Source organism: Panthera pardus, unplaced genomic scaffold (genome assembly GCF_024362965.1).
Source record: "Panthera pardus isolate Hobbes unplaced genomic scaffold, ASM2436296v1 HiC_scaffold_17, whole genome shotgun sequence".
In the NCBI taxonomy this organism is placed as follows: Eukaryota; Metazoa; Chordata; class Mammalia; order Carnivora; family Felidae; genus Panthera; species Panthera pardus.
In genome coordinates this window covers 50876842-50890821 of record NW_026526732.1, presented here as the reverse complement: position 1 = coordinate 50890821, position 13980 = coordinate 50876842, and the positions used below count along the sequence as shown (strand labels likewise).

The following is a 13980-nucleotide window of genomic DNA, read 5'->3' as shown; positions in this document are numbered from 1 at the left end:
TCTTTCTTTTCCTTTCTTTCTTCATCACAGCTCTTTAAATACAATTCATAATTATTCACCTAGGGAGAACATTTGAGAAGGAAGAAAAGCATGCACATAATTCCTCAGTGAGAGGTGCAGAAAGCAGGGGCTACTGTTTGGTTCATCTGATGCGTGAAGTCTTGCAGGCCAACAGCTGCTGGCTCTCCAGGCATCACAGGTGATGAGGAAAGCGGCAGCTTTGAAATTAGAATACAAAGAAGAAACATATGTGCCAGCTCTCAGGGAATATGTCTGAGGACCCTCTGCACCCCAAGCCCCCGCCTGGCGAGTGCAAAGTGCTCAAGGATGTCCGTGGAACTGCGTGGCACTGAACTTGGCCCAAGAGCAGGCTTGAGTGGAAGTCGGACAGGCCTCGAGTGGCACACAGGTTTGAGCGAAGAGCAGCACGGCTGCTATCAGCACCACGTCTAACCGGACGAAGCGCGTCGTGAAGAACCAGCCTGTGACTGCCTGGGCAGGAGGGGCAGGTGCCAGGGCCTCCGAGAGGGGGCAGGGCAGATGGTGATGCTTGGGGGGAGCGAGCGAACAGAAGTGCCCAGAGCAAAACCCCGAGACTCCTGCATCTAAACGGATGTGTTAATGGCTCCCATGGAGCGGGTGTAAGAGGCCTTAGCACATATGCCTCCGTCTACTGTACTGGCTGTAAATAAACCATGTGCTTGTCTGCACCATCTGCTTAGTGTGCACTTTGTGGAACTGTGTGAAGAGAAAAAAGTGTTTGGGGCCAAATGTCTAGAAATTCTTTAGTTGTATACTTAGAAACCAAATGCGCTTACACAGCTAAATTATTACATTTCCTTTAAAGTGGGTAATTAAATTAAAAATGCTCCCCCTTTTTAATGGGCGGGGGGCAGTGCTGGACAGTAGGCTGCCACACAGCCCTGAAAGGTCAAATAGTAGGTCGCGGGCGCAGAATGAGGCTGGAGACAAGGATCCTACAACTGGAGTTAATCAGTCGTTAGTCACACTTAACCAGTCTTAACTGCAAATTCTTCATCTGTAAAAGAAGAGTGTGTCACCCGTCTTCCTCAGAGTGTATTCTGAGAATTAACTGGACCTTTAGATAAAAGATATTATGCACATACAACATGTTTTTATGAAGACAGGTCATGCCCTCTATAAAATACCAAGTATATACATCATACATGATCACTCCTCAGATACACACGGAGATTGCTTATCGCTCATTATTTTTACTTCTTCAAAATTATATAAATAATGCAACTAATTCACTCAGGAAACAATTACTTACTGACCATTCACTATATTCTAAACCATGGAATAATTTCAGTCAGATGTAAGACATCTACACTCATGTTCTAAAATCATAGACTTAGTGTGTTGCAAATAATTTCCAAAACGGTTGGATTTGTGTTTTCAAAACTAAACAGTTTACAGAATTTAACAGTGGTGTATTTTCCCACCTCTGTATTTGTGATGATCTAAAGTTTAGTGATTTCAAAGAGTTCAAAGAACACCCTCACTTAACCTGGATGGCCTATTCCCCAGGCCTAATACAGCAGCAATTTTAGGCAGATAGTACATACGCTCCCAGAGAACCAGCTTTATGGAAAACTGTCTAATACAGCATGAACAAACACCCTGGTTCATGAAATGCACCCCTGTGAGAATAATCATACTGCATTAGCCTCATTTACAAACTATATCTCATCTTGACAGAACCCCCAGAGATAATGTAGGTCAAATCCTGATAAAACAAATTCCCAGGATTGCTCAAAACTTTTTATGGAGCTGAACTTTGACTCTATCAGAATTTGCTTGGAGGAAGGAAGAGGTAATGAGTATAGAGGTTAGAGCTAGCGCTCTGCACTCAGGCAAAGTCCCAGACCACAGTGTATCAGCCGTGGTCTTAGACCAGCTACTTTACCTCTCTAGGCCTTGGTTTTGTCATCTATAAAATGGACATAATAATAGCACCTATCTGAGAGGATTTCTAAGAATTGTCAAGTGAAACAGGTTAGCATACTGTAAGGACTCCATGAATATTAGCTAATACACAGATCTTCGTTGTGTGGAAACAGAATTGGCATGGAAACCAGAGGGTCATCAAAGAGGTGTTACTGAAACTGGAAAGTGGGTTGAGGATGGGGAGAGCCTGCTACTTCTGTGTTCCCAACAGCAGCTGTGTCGCCCTTGCTGGGCAGACAGCACAGAGGGGCCAAGGAAATCAAGGGAGATGGATCTTCCTTCTAGTTCTGTCCCAGCAAGACTTGAGCTGGAGGAGAGAGTACAGGATGTTCTGGTAGCAGCACAAGAGAACCTTAATTTCTCATCATGTCCCAACATGGGAGTTGGGACATTCTGATGTAAAGTAATTCTGTAAAGAGAAAGCACAATGTTTGCTCTGGATGAGTTTTAAAACTAAAGGGGAAATCCCATGCTAACGATGTATTTCAACACTGGTCTTATTAAAAAACTTTACAAACAGGTCAGAATGGCGGGGAGAAAACAAATCCTAACCGCTGGGTTAGTTTTTTTATTTTTTCAATATATGAAGTTTATTGTCAAATTGGTTTCCATACAACACCCAGTGCTCATCCCAAAAGGTGCCCTCCTCAATACCCATCATCCACCCTCCCCTCCCCTCCCTCCCACCCATCAACCCTCAGTTCCACTGGGTTAGTTTTAGAAGTGGCTTTGGATTTATAAACTAAGGTTTTTTTTTTTAATTTTTTTAATGTTTTATTTATTTTCGAGACAGAGAGAGACAAAGCATGAGCAGGGGAGGAGCAGAGAGAGAGAGAGAGAGAGACACAGAATCCAAAGCAGGCTCCAGGCTCTGAGCTGTCAGCACAAAGCCCGATGCAGGGCTCAAACTCACAAACTGTGAGATCATGACCTGAGCCGAAGTCAGACGCTCAACCGACTGAGCCACCCAGGTGCCCCTATAAGCTAAGTTTTGATTCTCAAGACAAAAATGCGGAGAATGAAAAAGCTGCATTACACTGACAAGGTCCCAGATTCTCACCAAAACCAGAACAAAGTAAAGCCTGAAGCATGAAAAGATCTTTTCTGCAAGCTTTTGGAATTTCCTGGAAGGATAAAGATATTACTAGAGCTGTGAATTTAACACAGGTAAATTTTGATCTTCTCTTCTGCCGAAAGGTTGGAAATAATTAGGAACTGGAGACAGAAAAAGGTTTATGCAAAAATTTGTATACACACAGTACATAAAATGTATACTATGTGTAGAATTAAGAAAACATATACCTAAGTTATGAATTTCACACAGTGGCAAGAATATTTCAAAGAGTAATCCTAAATAAAATATTTTTAAAACATCTATTTGGTTTAAGCCTTTGAAACAATCCCATACTTGTACTAGCATTTTTACTTAATTTACTAGCAGTAAAATTAAGATGATTTTTCACCTAAAATGAATTCACAAGGAAATCCTACGGGGCAGAAATTGAAGCCAGGACTTGACTGCAGACCACAGAAGCATGAGTACAGAGTATTTGAGTTCCCTACATACAGAAAATTTATGAAATGTAATTCCTGGACAATCTCAACATGCAAGGCAGATAAACTGGTGAGTTCACAGTTTTGCATCTCTGTGTGTGTGTGTGTGTGTGTGTGTGTGTGTGTGTGTGTGTGTGTGTTTTAAAAAAGATTCACAACGAGGCTTCTTTGAAGAACTGGCTTCAAAGGAATGTGAAGACCTTAAAAATATGTGGTAACAAAAATTTAATTTTGACACTGTAGTAAAACAACTATCTCGTGAAATCCAGCTCAGTCACATGGGATGAGACACAGAGAGCTGAGAAAGATTCAGTCCACATTTGGTCAGTGCAAGATTGCTTCACTGTTCTCATGGGAGCGGAAGCAGTGTAGACAGGCTACAGCTTTGGCCTCCTACAGTCTGTAAACTGTTTAAACATCTTCAGAAATAACAGAGAAAACTGCCACATTATTTTTGATTGTAAAACAAGAAACAAATCTGAATGATGAATTAGGAGGAATTGCAATGTTTGTAGTTTTAATTGTCCAAAATGTCTTTCAATTACACTTAATCTTCACTCTAATAAAAAATCTATTACAAATAAATAGCAACACACAAAAATTCCCAATTAAAGCACAAGAAAGAAAAAAAAAATCAATCTTGCTAACCACCCCCTCCCATTGTTGAAAAATTAAGTACACACATTTGCTGAAATTCAAAATCCTGTACAATTTTAATACGGTCCCACTTTTGTAAAACAGGTATCTAGAGAAAAAAAAATACTGGAATTAAATACACCCCCAAACCAGAAACACTGGTCATCTCTGACTGGTGGAATTTCAGTAAAGGAATTAGATCCTTTTCTGAGTGTTTCTAACTTTTGCAAACATTTCCTACAATAATAAATGTAATATTCATTGAGCACTTTTAGAGGCCAGGCAGTATCCAAGATGCTTTCTGTTATCTCACAGAGTTCTCACATCTTCACGAGGTATTACTATTATCTCTGCAGATGTGAAAGTGGAAACCCAGGCAACCAACACTGGAGGGGTGTTGACTGGAATTCAGACATGCCTGTCTCATCATTCTGTTACAACTGAATTTCATTTGTGGCCAGAAAACAAACAAACAAACAAACAAACAAACAAACAAACAAACTTAAAAGTAAATTTAAGTGTTACATAGCCAAGTGAAGGGTGAAATGGAGACAATACACTTCCAGGCATTTATGTTTAAGATTTTTATTAGGTACTCCTTAAATTTAGCCTCTGTGATTTTTTTTTTTGTTGCTATTTAAAAGTATGGCATCAATTTGAAAATACAAGGAAATTAACGAAATCTTATATGATCTAAAACCAATGAACTGGGTTTTGATCAGTTATATTATCCAATATCCTTTCAGTGAGGATTCTATTATCTAAAATAGACAACCTCTTCACTGATTCTAACCTGACCCTGAAGAAAGTAAAAAAAGAAGGGACTTCCCTTTTTAGGAGTCATAAAGTTAGGACTCAGAACATAGAACTCCATAGACCATCTTATGGAGCCCATGATTTCTTGGTGGCTAAAACTCCAATCCCAAGCATACTAGAAATCAAAGAAATAGAAGGTAAAACAGTGCAGCATCATTTTTCACCTATAATACTGACAAAGATAATAACCAATGAGAAGTATTATCATTAAGAGTATTGAAAAACTCACACCATTGTAAACCTTTAGTAGAGAATGTTTAGGCAATAAATACGGATCAAACTTCAAAATGTGGGAACCCACTGCCAGCCAATGCTCCTTGTAGGGACTTACTCTAAGGAGAAAAGTTAAGTAAACAAAGGTGTATGTTGCAGTAATGGCTGTTCAATGCAGTACTGCTTATAACAGAAAAACCAGTAATAATCTAAATACTCTTTGACAGGGGAGTTTGCTGCTTATCCCCAGAATTTAGCAGTGTCTGCTGCATGGAGGCGTAAAAATAAATTATCTGTGAATGAATAAATTAGTAGGATACAACTATACAAGCGAATTTTATGATGTCAAGCTACATTCAACATAGAAAGGAGTCCACAGCATTTTGTTAAGTGACCAAAACAGATTACAGACTAGCCTATACAGTAATATCCCATTTAGATAAAAGCATATGTATGCCCGCCTGTGTATGTATGTCCGTAATGACACTATCGGTAGGATTTGTGAATATTTCATTTTTTTCTTTATACCTTTCTGTATCATTTGGATTTCTTTTAAATAAATCTTTTAATAATAATAATAAATATGTACATATTTCCTATGTGGTTGAGGACAGCTCTATTCTTTGAATTTTTATCCCAACCACTCAAGCTATGGAGGAGGATAACGCTACTAACAGATAACGTTCAGAGGATATAATTTAAGACAATTACTTTTCCCTTGATTTCTCGAATATTGCTATGCTAGAAGTTCTTTTCTGCAACTTACTGCTGAAACATGCCTGAAGCAGAATGAACACAAGGCGCATCTGTTTTAAAACAGTTGCAGTGGATGTCCTGGTAACCATTACACTGAAGAGAAAATCTCAATGCACGATATTTCACTATTTTGACTTACTCTGTCCACAACCCTTCTGAACCTACCCTTGTTAACTTTCTGGCCGTCCTCATAGCCCAAGGGTGCTCTCTGCGGCTCTGTGTGCATCCAAATGTATTCACCATCAATGGACTCCATCTGTCAGCTCTACATACAAAGACCTCCAAGTTATTTGGCAAAGAAACACTGCTTTTCTTGAATGCTGGATTGAGTTTAAAAGTGGGCAGTTTGTATTAATAACTAATGGCTTCTGGTAATTTTTTTTTTTTTTTCAGTCCAAGAGAAAATACAAGCATTCCTGATAAACAAATGACAAAGTGTCTCTCTTTGGATTCAAACAAGAGCAACGTGATTCCTCCACTGGGGCACTGTCTGGTTACAACAGTGCCCGGCTGCAATTCTGGCCAGCCTCTGAAAGCAGGAGTCAGGGCCAACAAACACTGCATCTACGCACATGTGCCCTGAAGAACCAGCCAACTGTGAGAATGGCAGACAGAGCACATGAGCTGATGACTGATAAGCTGCCTCCTCTGGATGCCATTTATCTGAAAGTACAGAAATCTGCTGATGAAACATGCCATGCCAATGCACGGGTTCACCAAGTCTAGAATAAGCTACATATTTTGGTCTTGTAGTATCTCCTCCCAAATAACCATGCCCAGAGTAAGAGCAAGATGGAGGGTGGAGAGAACAGAGACAGAACGCTGGAAGGTGACATACATCTACTGCTTCCTCCTTGCAGTTCCTGGGTACACTCTCAATCCAGGTGGCTGCTGGGCACAGCAACAGCAGACACTCAACATGAAAAGCATTCGAAACCTCACGCATGAGGGTGACTGGCATGATCTGATCAAGTGGACCATGGATTTAATTATTGCAAATCCGCTTTTTTAAAAAGGCACCACTGTATATGAAGACAAAGCCTAATGGCATGAGCTCTGAGTACACGTTCAGCGGCGGTGATAGTTTGTAATCATGCCTGTTGGATGCCAGAACCACTCATTTGCAAGGTGCATGGACAGCCTGGGGAGCCTGTGCTGTTCAATGCCTGGAGTCTCCTGAGAAAGGAGCCCAGATCATGGCCTACCTTGGGAACCAGGCTCCATCATGGTGACAGGTACTTGATCTTTCACCTGGCTGTTGCCGCTGACTAGTTTTCTCTGATGCTGCTGTCATGGGCCTCGTCTACCCAGAGCTGTCAGCATCTGAACCACAGCTACTTGCTGAGGGATATAAAACTCAACAAACTGCAAATAAACAATACAAAACATGATTTCATGCTGTCATGCTGCTGTTTCTCTAGATTGTAGCATTGTGACAGCTCCCTGATTTACAAGTATCATTTGACACTCACTTTTCCCTTCCAGTTACTTCTTTCTCCTGTTTTTACCCTTAGTCCATCAGCTCCCTCTGTGCCTATATTCTTCCCTAGCCCCACTCCCAGGATTCTGGCTCTCAAGGTCACCAGGCTATAAAAATCTTTCTTGTAAAGTTCAGCAGCAAGTTAACCTTCCCTGTTCTCAAGAGTTTAACACTGTCAGTGGCTCTCCCCACCAGTGTTAGCTATGCTTGATCATCTTCTCTCCCAAACAAGCTCTATTTGCTCGCTTTGGTCAGAGGCAGACATCCTCTCAGTGTTGTCTCGTTTCCCTGATCTCATCCCCTACATTCAGGCAGCCTGCCACCACCAACCCTAGAGATTCAACCTTCTAAAAGGCTTGCAATTCATCAAGATTTAATACAGATTTAATAAAATAACATTCCTAAAAGGAGTCTACAAGCCATAGTATGATTTACAAATACAAGATATCAGTATGGGCATAATCATTTTATTTCATTTCTGTTCCCTGTTGAACAGAAACTCTTGTTCAAACTCTTATTCCAGTATTTAAATCCTTCTATAATCTGGACTCACTTTAAATCTCCAACTGGATCGTGATTGCTGTTTTATGACAGTCCCTGGAAATCGAATATATCCTTTCGTCTAAAAATCTTTCTTTAAAAATGCAGCACTTGAACCACCTTCCCCAAGACCTTGACCCAGATTAAATGGAGTTTTAGCCATTCCAGTAACCCCTTGGGCAGAATTTTAATTAGTTTAACAGACACGTGCATTGCAGAGATCTTTATGTAGTTTCCATTTCCCTGCCTCTTTATTTTCTAATTTGTGTTTGCTTACTTCCCAAATTAGCACAAGTAGGGTTCATGTCTTAATATGGACGTTAGTGACCAACAGCTCACTACTGATGACAGATTAGTCCCACCTCCCTCACTTTTTAAAATATACAAATATCAGAGTAGTATTCCTATACACTCACCCTTGGTGTCTCCTCCAGTGGGTCCAGTGATGAGAGAGTTACTGAGAGTATTTAAAAGCCTCATTTCAACTCAGGAGCAAGAAATTCATCTACCACTGACAAAAACAGCTTCAGAATAAATTCCAAACACCCAAGTGTTATTTTCTTCACCCCACAAACCCACGAACATTATGTGACCATGACACAAGCTTGGATGACATCCCATGGTGATCAGATGATAGATGTTTTCATTGGTTTCTCCTTAAATCAGGGCTATTAACAGCAGCATGATACTGAATGAACACCATCAGCAAAAGAGCTCAAATTGTATCTGACAAGGCTCACTTCATAAACCTCAACTATTTTCCTACTGAAGAGATGTTGTATTAAGTCAATTCTGTTTATACAACCATTATGTATTTATGTTCTCTTTAAAGATAAATGATTCTTTTATGAAGAATGAATTGCGCACAAAATACTATCTGCCTTGTAAAGACGCCAACATACATACTTAAAATACACAAAACAAACACAACCAGTTATCAATACTTCTTCCAAATATAACAAGTGGTGTACAGAATTCTCTTTTGCACAGTAGGGTGATTTTAGTGAGGAAAGCAAAATTAATAATACTACTGTTAGGAAATGACCTGAGAAATAGATTAACTGTACCTTATAATACACTAATATTTTTATCACAGAGCTTAAGATATTTTAATTTGAACTTAAACTATACTAGTATATATAATATAAATTAGAATGACCTAACTGAATAGGCAAAAAATACCAACGTTCATTCACTCACTGAATATTTATCAACAGGTGCTTTGATAGACAAGGGAATATGAAAAGACACTGTCTCTCCAATCTCAAAGTCTTAGGGAAAACAGATACACAATCATAAAGACAACCGCATGTTAACTACTATAATTATTCAGTAGGCTTTGCTTGGAAACACCCATAATTAAAATTTGGCAAATCATAAAAAGGGTATGATAGAGATCTATTTATACTGACTGGGGTCATCTCCAAATCAAAAAGCAGTATGTATAAGATAATCCTATTTATGTTGAACGACAACAAACAAACCAGATTACAAGGAAAGGGTAAGGAAAATGACCCATCCAGAGGTTAATCATGGTTATCTCTGGGATGAGTAGAAAGGAACATGGTAAAAAAGAAAAAAGAAAAAAAAAAAAAGACTATTTACATACTTTTTACTTTACACATGAATTTTCAAGCAATCTATACATTCCTGTAATACTTGACAGCTAAGGAAATAAATGATTAAAGCAGATAGCACAGGAGCAGCCAGCAAAGCAAGCTGAGATGAGCTACCCATAGAAGGAAATCCAGAAAAGGGTAGAGTCATAGAAGCCACTGGAGGACAGTGTTGAGAGAGAGGGCTGGTCGACCGAATCATGAGACTGCATAACAGAAGTGAAGGAGGACAAGGACGCCAGAAAGGACAAGCTACAAAGGAGGAGGAGTCTCTAACTTGGAATATGGCTGTTTTGATGGCACAGCAGTAGTGGAAATAAGACTGCAGCGGGGTAAAGGTGGGGTGTGAAGATGGGGGTGAACAGCAGCTGTAAATCAAATGCCACAGGACAGGAAACACGCAGGAATGAAGTGAACTGGGAGCAAGCTGCCCCGTCTCTTCTGTGTTGCCAACCCGGTACCAAAAAATACTTGTGGGCCACCTCCAGCATTTGACCCTTTCAAGATTGGCATTGAAGAGAAAACGTCAAGTAAAAATTCTGTTCTTAGTCTCTCTTTTTTTTTTTTAAAAGAATGAGAGCATTTCACATGCTGCCAGGCTCAGAGCAAAGACCTGATACATAAAAACCATCCTCTCATTTTTTAAACATTCAATATTTGAACAAAAAAGTGTTCACCTTGCTTTCCTTTAAGAGTCTATACACTCACATACTCTACTGGTAAACGTTTAATCCAAATTCTTGTATCATGCTAACATAACAGCCCTCAGCTAACTATTACCAGTGGTAAAATATGTGTTTGGGTGGGAAGCACAAATCAACTGGTAATTTCTGAAAGGAAAACATTAGGAAGGACCCAAAATTCTCCCAGAAAATATATAAACACTCAAGTTGACTTTCAGTTTATCAAATTTCCTCAGGAAAGAACTTCCCATTTGCAGCTGACTTATATTACAACAACACACCCAATAATTTCATTAGAATGTTATTTTTAATCAGTTCATCATATCGCTTTGCCTCAGGAAGTGGAAGCAAGGAGTACATAAAGTCACCAACTATGGATACAGAACATTCTGAAGTCAAAAAGCATTTTTCACTGGGAAAACAGAAAGGCACAGCATCTCCACAAAAGAAAGGTATCAACAGTTGATACTCTTACATGAGTAGACGGTCTTTGAAAAAAATCTTCATTGCAAACTTTTGCAAATTGAAAAGCATCTATTGCAAGATGTGAGGAATCTATTTGGTAATGACTCATCTGTGATAACATCATTGGCTGGGTCACTGCCATAGAATCTATTTTAAGCTCATCTCACTTTGCTCTGGTTCTCATAGTTTATTAAGAGGCAATTTGGAAGATGATAAATATTAGCGCTCTACTTTCAAATGATTTTCTCCTGACCCGACAGATACAGCCGCAGGCATGTGGAAAGAGAACTCATGTGAAAGCCCTCTGTATACTAGGCTTAACTTTCGACTGAAACTTAGGGGAAAGCCTCACCACCACCACCACCCCTCCATTTAGCATCCTATTAACACTGGGTGACATTCTTGCCCGTGTCTCCATGTCTTTGTCTTTCCATCTACAGTACATTTCTCTGTCTAGTGTCCTTTGTCTTCAGCTTATACACAGTTTTGCTCTAGCGTGCCTTTCCCAGTTCACTCCGTCTCCTCTATTTTGCCTTACCTGCTCTCATTATTTTGTATTTGTATTTGTTTACATTTAGCTATTTTGTTTCTCTGGTCTCCTGTCTCTTCTTCCATTTAGGGCCCTTTCCCCTGCCTGCCCAAATAAGGCGGCCACAAAATGCATTCTTGTGTACCCTGACCCCTAAGGTTCTTATTTGTATCAAGTTCACAAATTCACAGGCTAAACCAGCATGTTTGTCGGAAAATATCTTTATTTTATACTTGTGACAAAGGAACTGCCTACAATTTCCTGGATTTTTGAAAGCTCCTTCCAGCTCCCCATCTCTGTGCACTGCAGGCATTTCCTTAGACTGCCAGGCCCAACATTAGCACTCTGTAGGTTGTAAGACCTGCTAAAAGGCTGAGTCAGGAAACTATGGCCTTTGATGCGTAGGACCAGGGGTCCAGGCAACTTACTGGGATCGCTCTGGGCTGTGAGCAAAGAGGCCCAGACCATTCTGTGTCCAAGCAAGACAAAGATTCCACTCCACAAGGCTTTGGGGGAACATCCACTTCTCCATTTAGCTACTACGCTTTCAAGATCTTTGCTGAAAACAGATTTAACTGCCTCAAACAAACACCAAAGACTTAGTTTTATAATTGTGCTTCGCACCCAAACAAATCTGCAACTGAAATAACATGAAGCCTCTAGGATTTAGATTAGAGGCAGCACCATATAGACAAAGAGCACGATTTTTATAATCAGACAGAACTGGGCTCAAATCCTAGCATTCTCTACATAGCATACCGGGCAAGTTATTCGACTTCTCAGGTTTCAGCTTTTCATCAGCAAAATGAAGATATCAATACCTGTCACGTAGGATTTCTGTGAGGATTAAATTATATGAGGTAGGGGTGCCTGGGTGGCTCAGTCGGTTAAGGTTAAGTGTCTGGCTCTTGGTTTCATGGCTCAGGTCATGATCTCAAGGTACGTGAGTTTGAGCCCCGCATCAGGCTCCACCCTGACAGCTTGGAGCCTGCTTGGGATTCTCTCTCTCCCCCTCTCTCTGCTCCCCGCCCCACCCCTCAACGCTTGCACTCTCTCTAAATAAATAAACTTAAAAAAAAAATTGTATGAGGCAATATAGGAGGATGACTAGCACAGCAGTAAACAGTGGTGTGAGGAGAACAGAAAGCCTGCATGCTTTCAGGCTCTCCTCTGCCAGCTGCTAATGTGAATCCTGGCTTTGCCTTCCTGGTTCCTCCCCTTGACCACCCTTCTGGGAAAGTCTTGATCCTGGCCTCTTTTGGGGTATTTTATGATGCAGAATGAGGAAGGAAGGGGGAAAAGGAAGTGGGTCATGGTTAGGAAAAGTCAGTAATAAGTTGGTCAGCGCCGTAGGGCGTGAGGAAATCTGGTGGGAGAACAAGGGATTTGAAGCATTGCTGTAGACACTATATCCCCACCATTGCACTGACAAACACAAGTAAAGAATTTGCTGTTTGAAATGGTCACCGCTGAACTGTATTTGTTGCACTCTAACATCATTCTGAGGCGGGATCATGTAGCTCTGGATGCATAAGGGTTAGAGTAAGTACTATATTAGTTTTATTATTATTTAATTATCCAGACTTGGAAGTGGAAGTGGTTCATAAGCAACAGGGAAGGGGAAGTAAAAACAACCACCGCCTGCCTCATTGTAAAAGGAATGTAGGGAGGCGCTGGGAGGCTGGTGACTGATGGTCAGAGGGCTGCAGCCAGGTCCCATTACCCATCCCCGATTCATTCTGATTCTGGTGAGTCATTAGCATTTCTGTGTTTCAGTTCTTCCCTTGTAAAATGGCAGGGTGGGAGGGCTATATTATTATGGCCCAACAGTTGACCTTTAAAAGTTTGCTGGGAGAAATGCCAACAGCTGGGTCCTCCCAACTCAGACTTGGTGTACTCCTTGAACAAAAGTACGTGTGTGTGTGTGTGTGTGTGTGTGTGTAAACACATTATCTGTATGTGTGTGCATATGCACACACACACACACACACACACACACACACACAAATTCTGCAGCTGTCCCTGCACAAACAACTAATCACTGAAAAAGAAAGCCTTCAAAAGGATCATCTGGTTAATCCTGCTACATCCAAACAAGAATATCACTGAATCTAAAAAAATAAGGAGAGTTTTCTTTTCCTAAAATCTCCAAGGGAGAGGTTTACAGCTTCCGATTAATGATGTACTTGACTTTCTAACAACTCTCATAATGGAAAAGTTCCTCTTTGCTACATTTTTAAAATTGCACTCCTGCCTGCATTCTCCATCCCTCTTAACCAGACTATTTTGTTCTTGGACAGAGCATAGCACCTTCCAACAACTATATAATTTACTACGCATTAACGTTTACTGCTTATTGTCTCATTTCCTTGCCCCCAACTGGAATAATCTGCCGTGTTCAGCGATTTATCTCAAGTACCTACAACAGTGCCTAGCTCATAAAAGGCACTTGATAAACATTTATAATTTGAAGCTGAATTCTTTTGTTTAATCTTTGATGAAATCACAAATCTACAGAGCTGGAAGGCGCCTTAGAAGAGGGCCGGCAGCAATGAGAAACGAAGGATGAGAAAACTAAGGCCCCGTGAGGGGAAGTGGATTGCCCCAGGTCATACATTTTCATCAGTGCTCCTTCAACTCGGCCTCAGCACCTCCACATGGAACTGTGATCCTGGGGAAGCAGCGTGGCTGGAAGCTGGCCAATGAGCAAGGCCAAACTGA

At 40.6% G+C, this 13980-nt stretch overlaps 1 protein-coding gene across 6 annotated transcripts in view; it reads right to left on the bottom strand.

Annotated features, from left to right (window-relative positions):
• FYN (FYN proto-oncogene, Src family tyrosine kinase) overlaps positions 1-13980 on the bottom strand; it is a 215591-nt gene that overhangs the window by 149495 nt on the left and 52116 nt on the right. The window contains exon 1 of one of the 6 annotated variants that reach the window (XM_053904564.1): positions 8383-8483. The exons of 4 other annotated variants lie outside the window; for them this stretch is intronic. The gene's annotated coding sequence lies outside the window, so the exon portion shown is untranslated. Of the gene's footprint in view, positions 1-7151; positions 7175-8382; positions 8484-13980 lie in introns of those variants that run through there. One more of the 6 variants, XM_053904565.1, reaches the window with a different exon arrangement.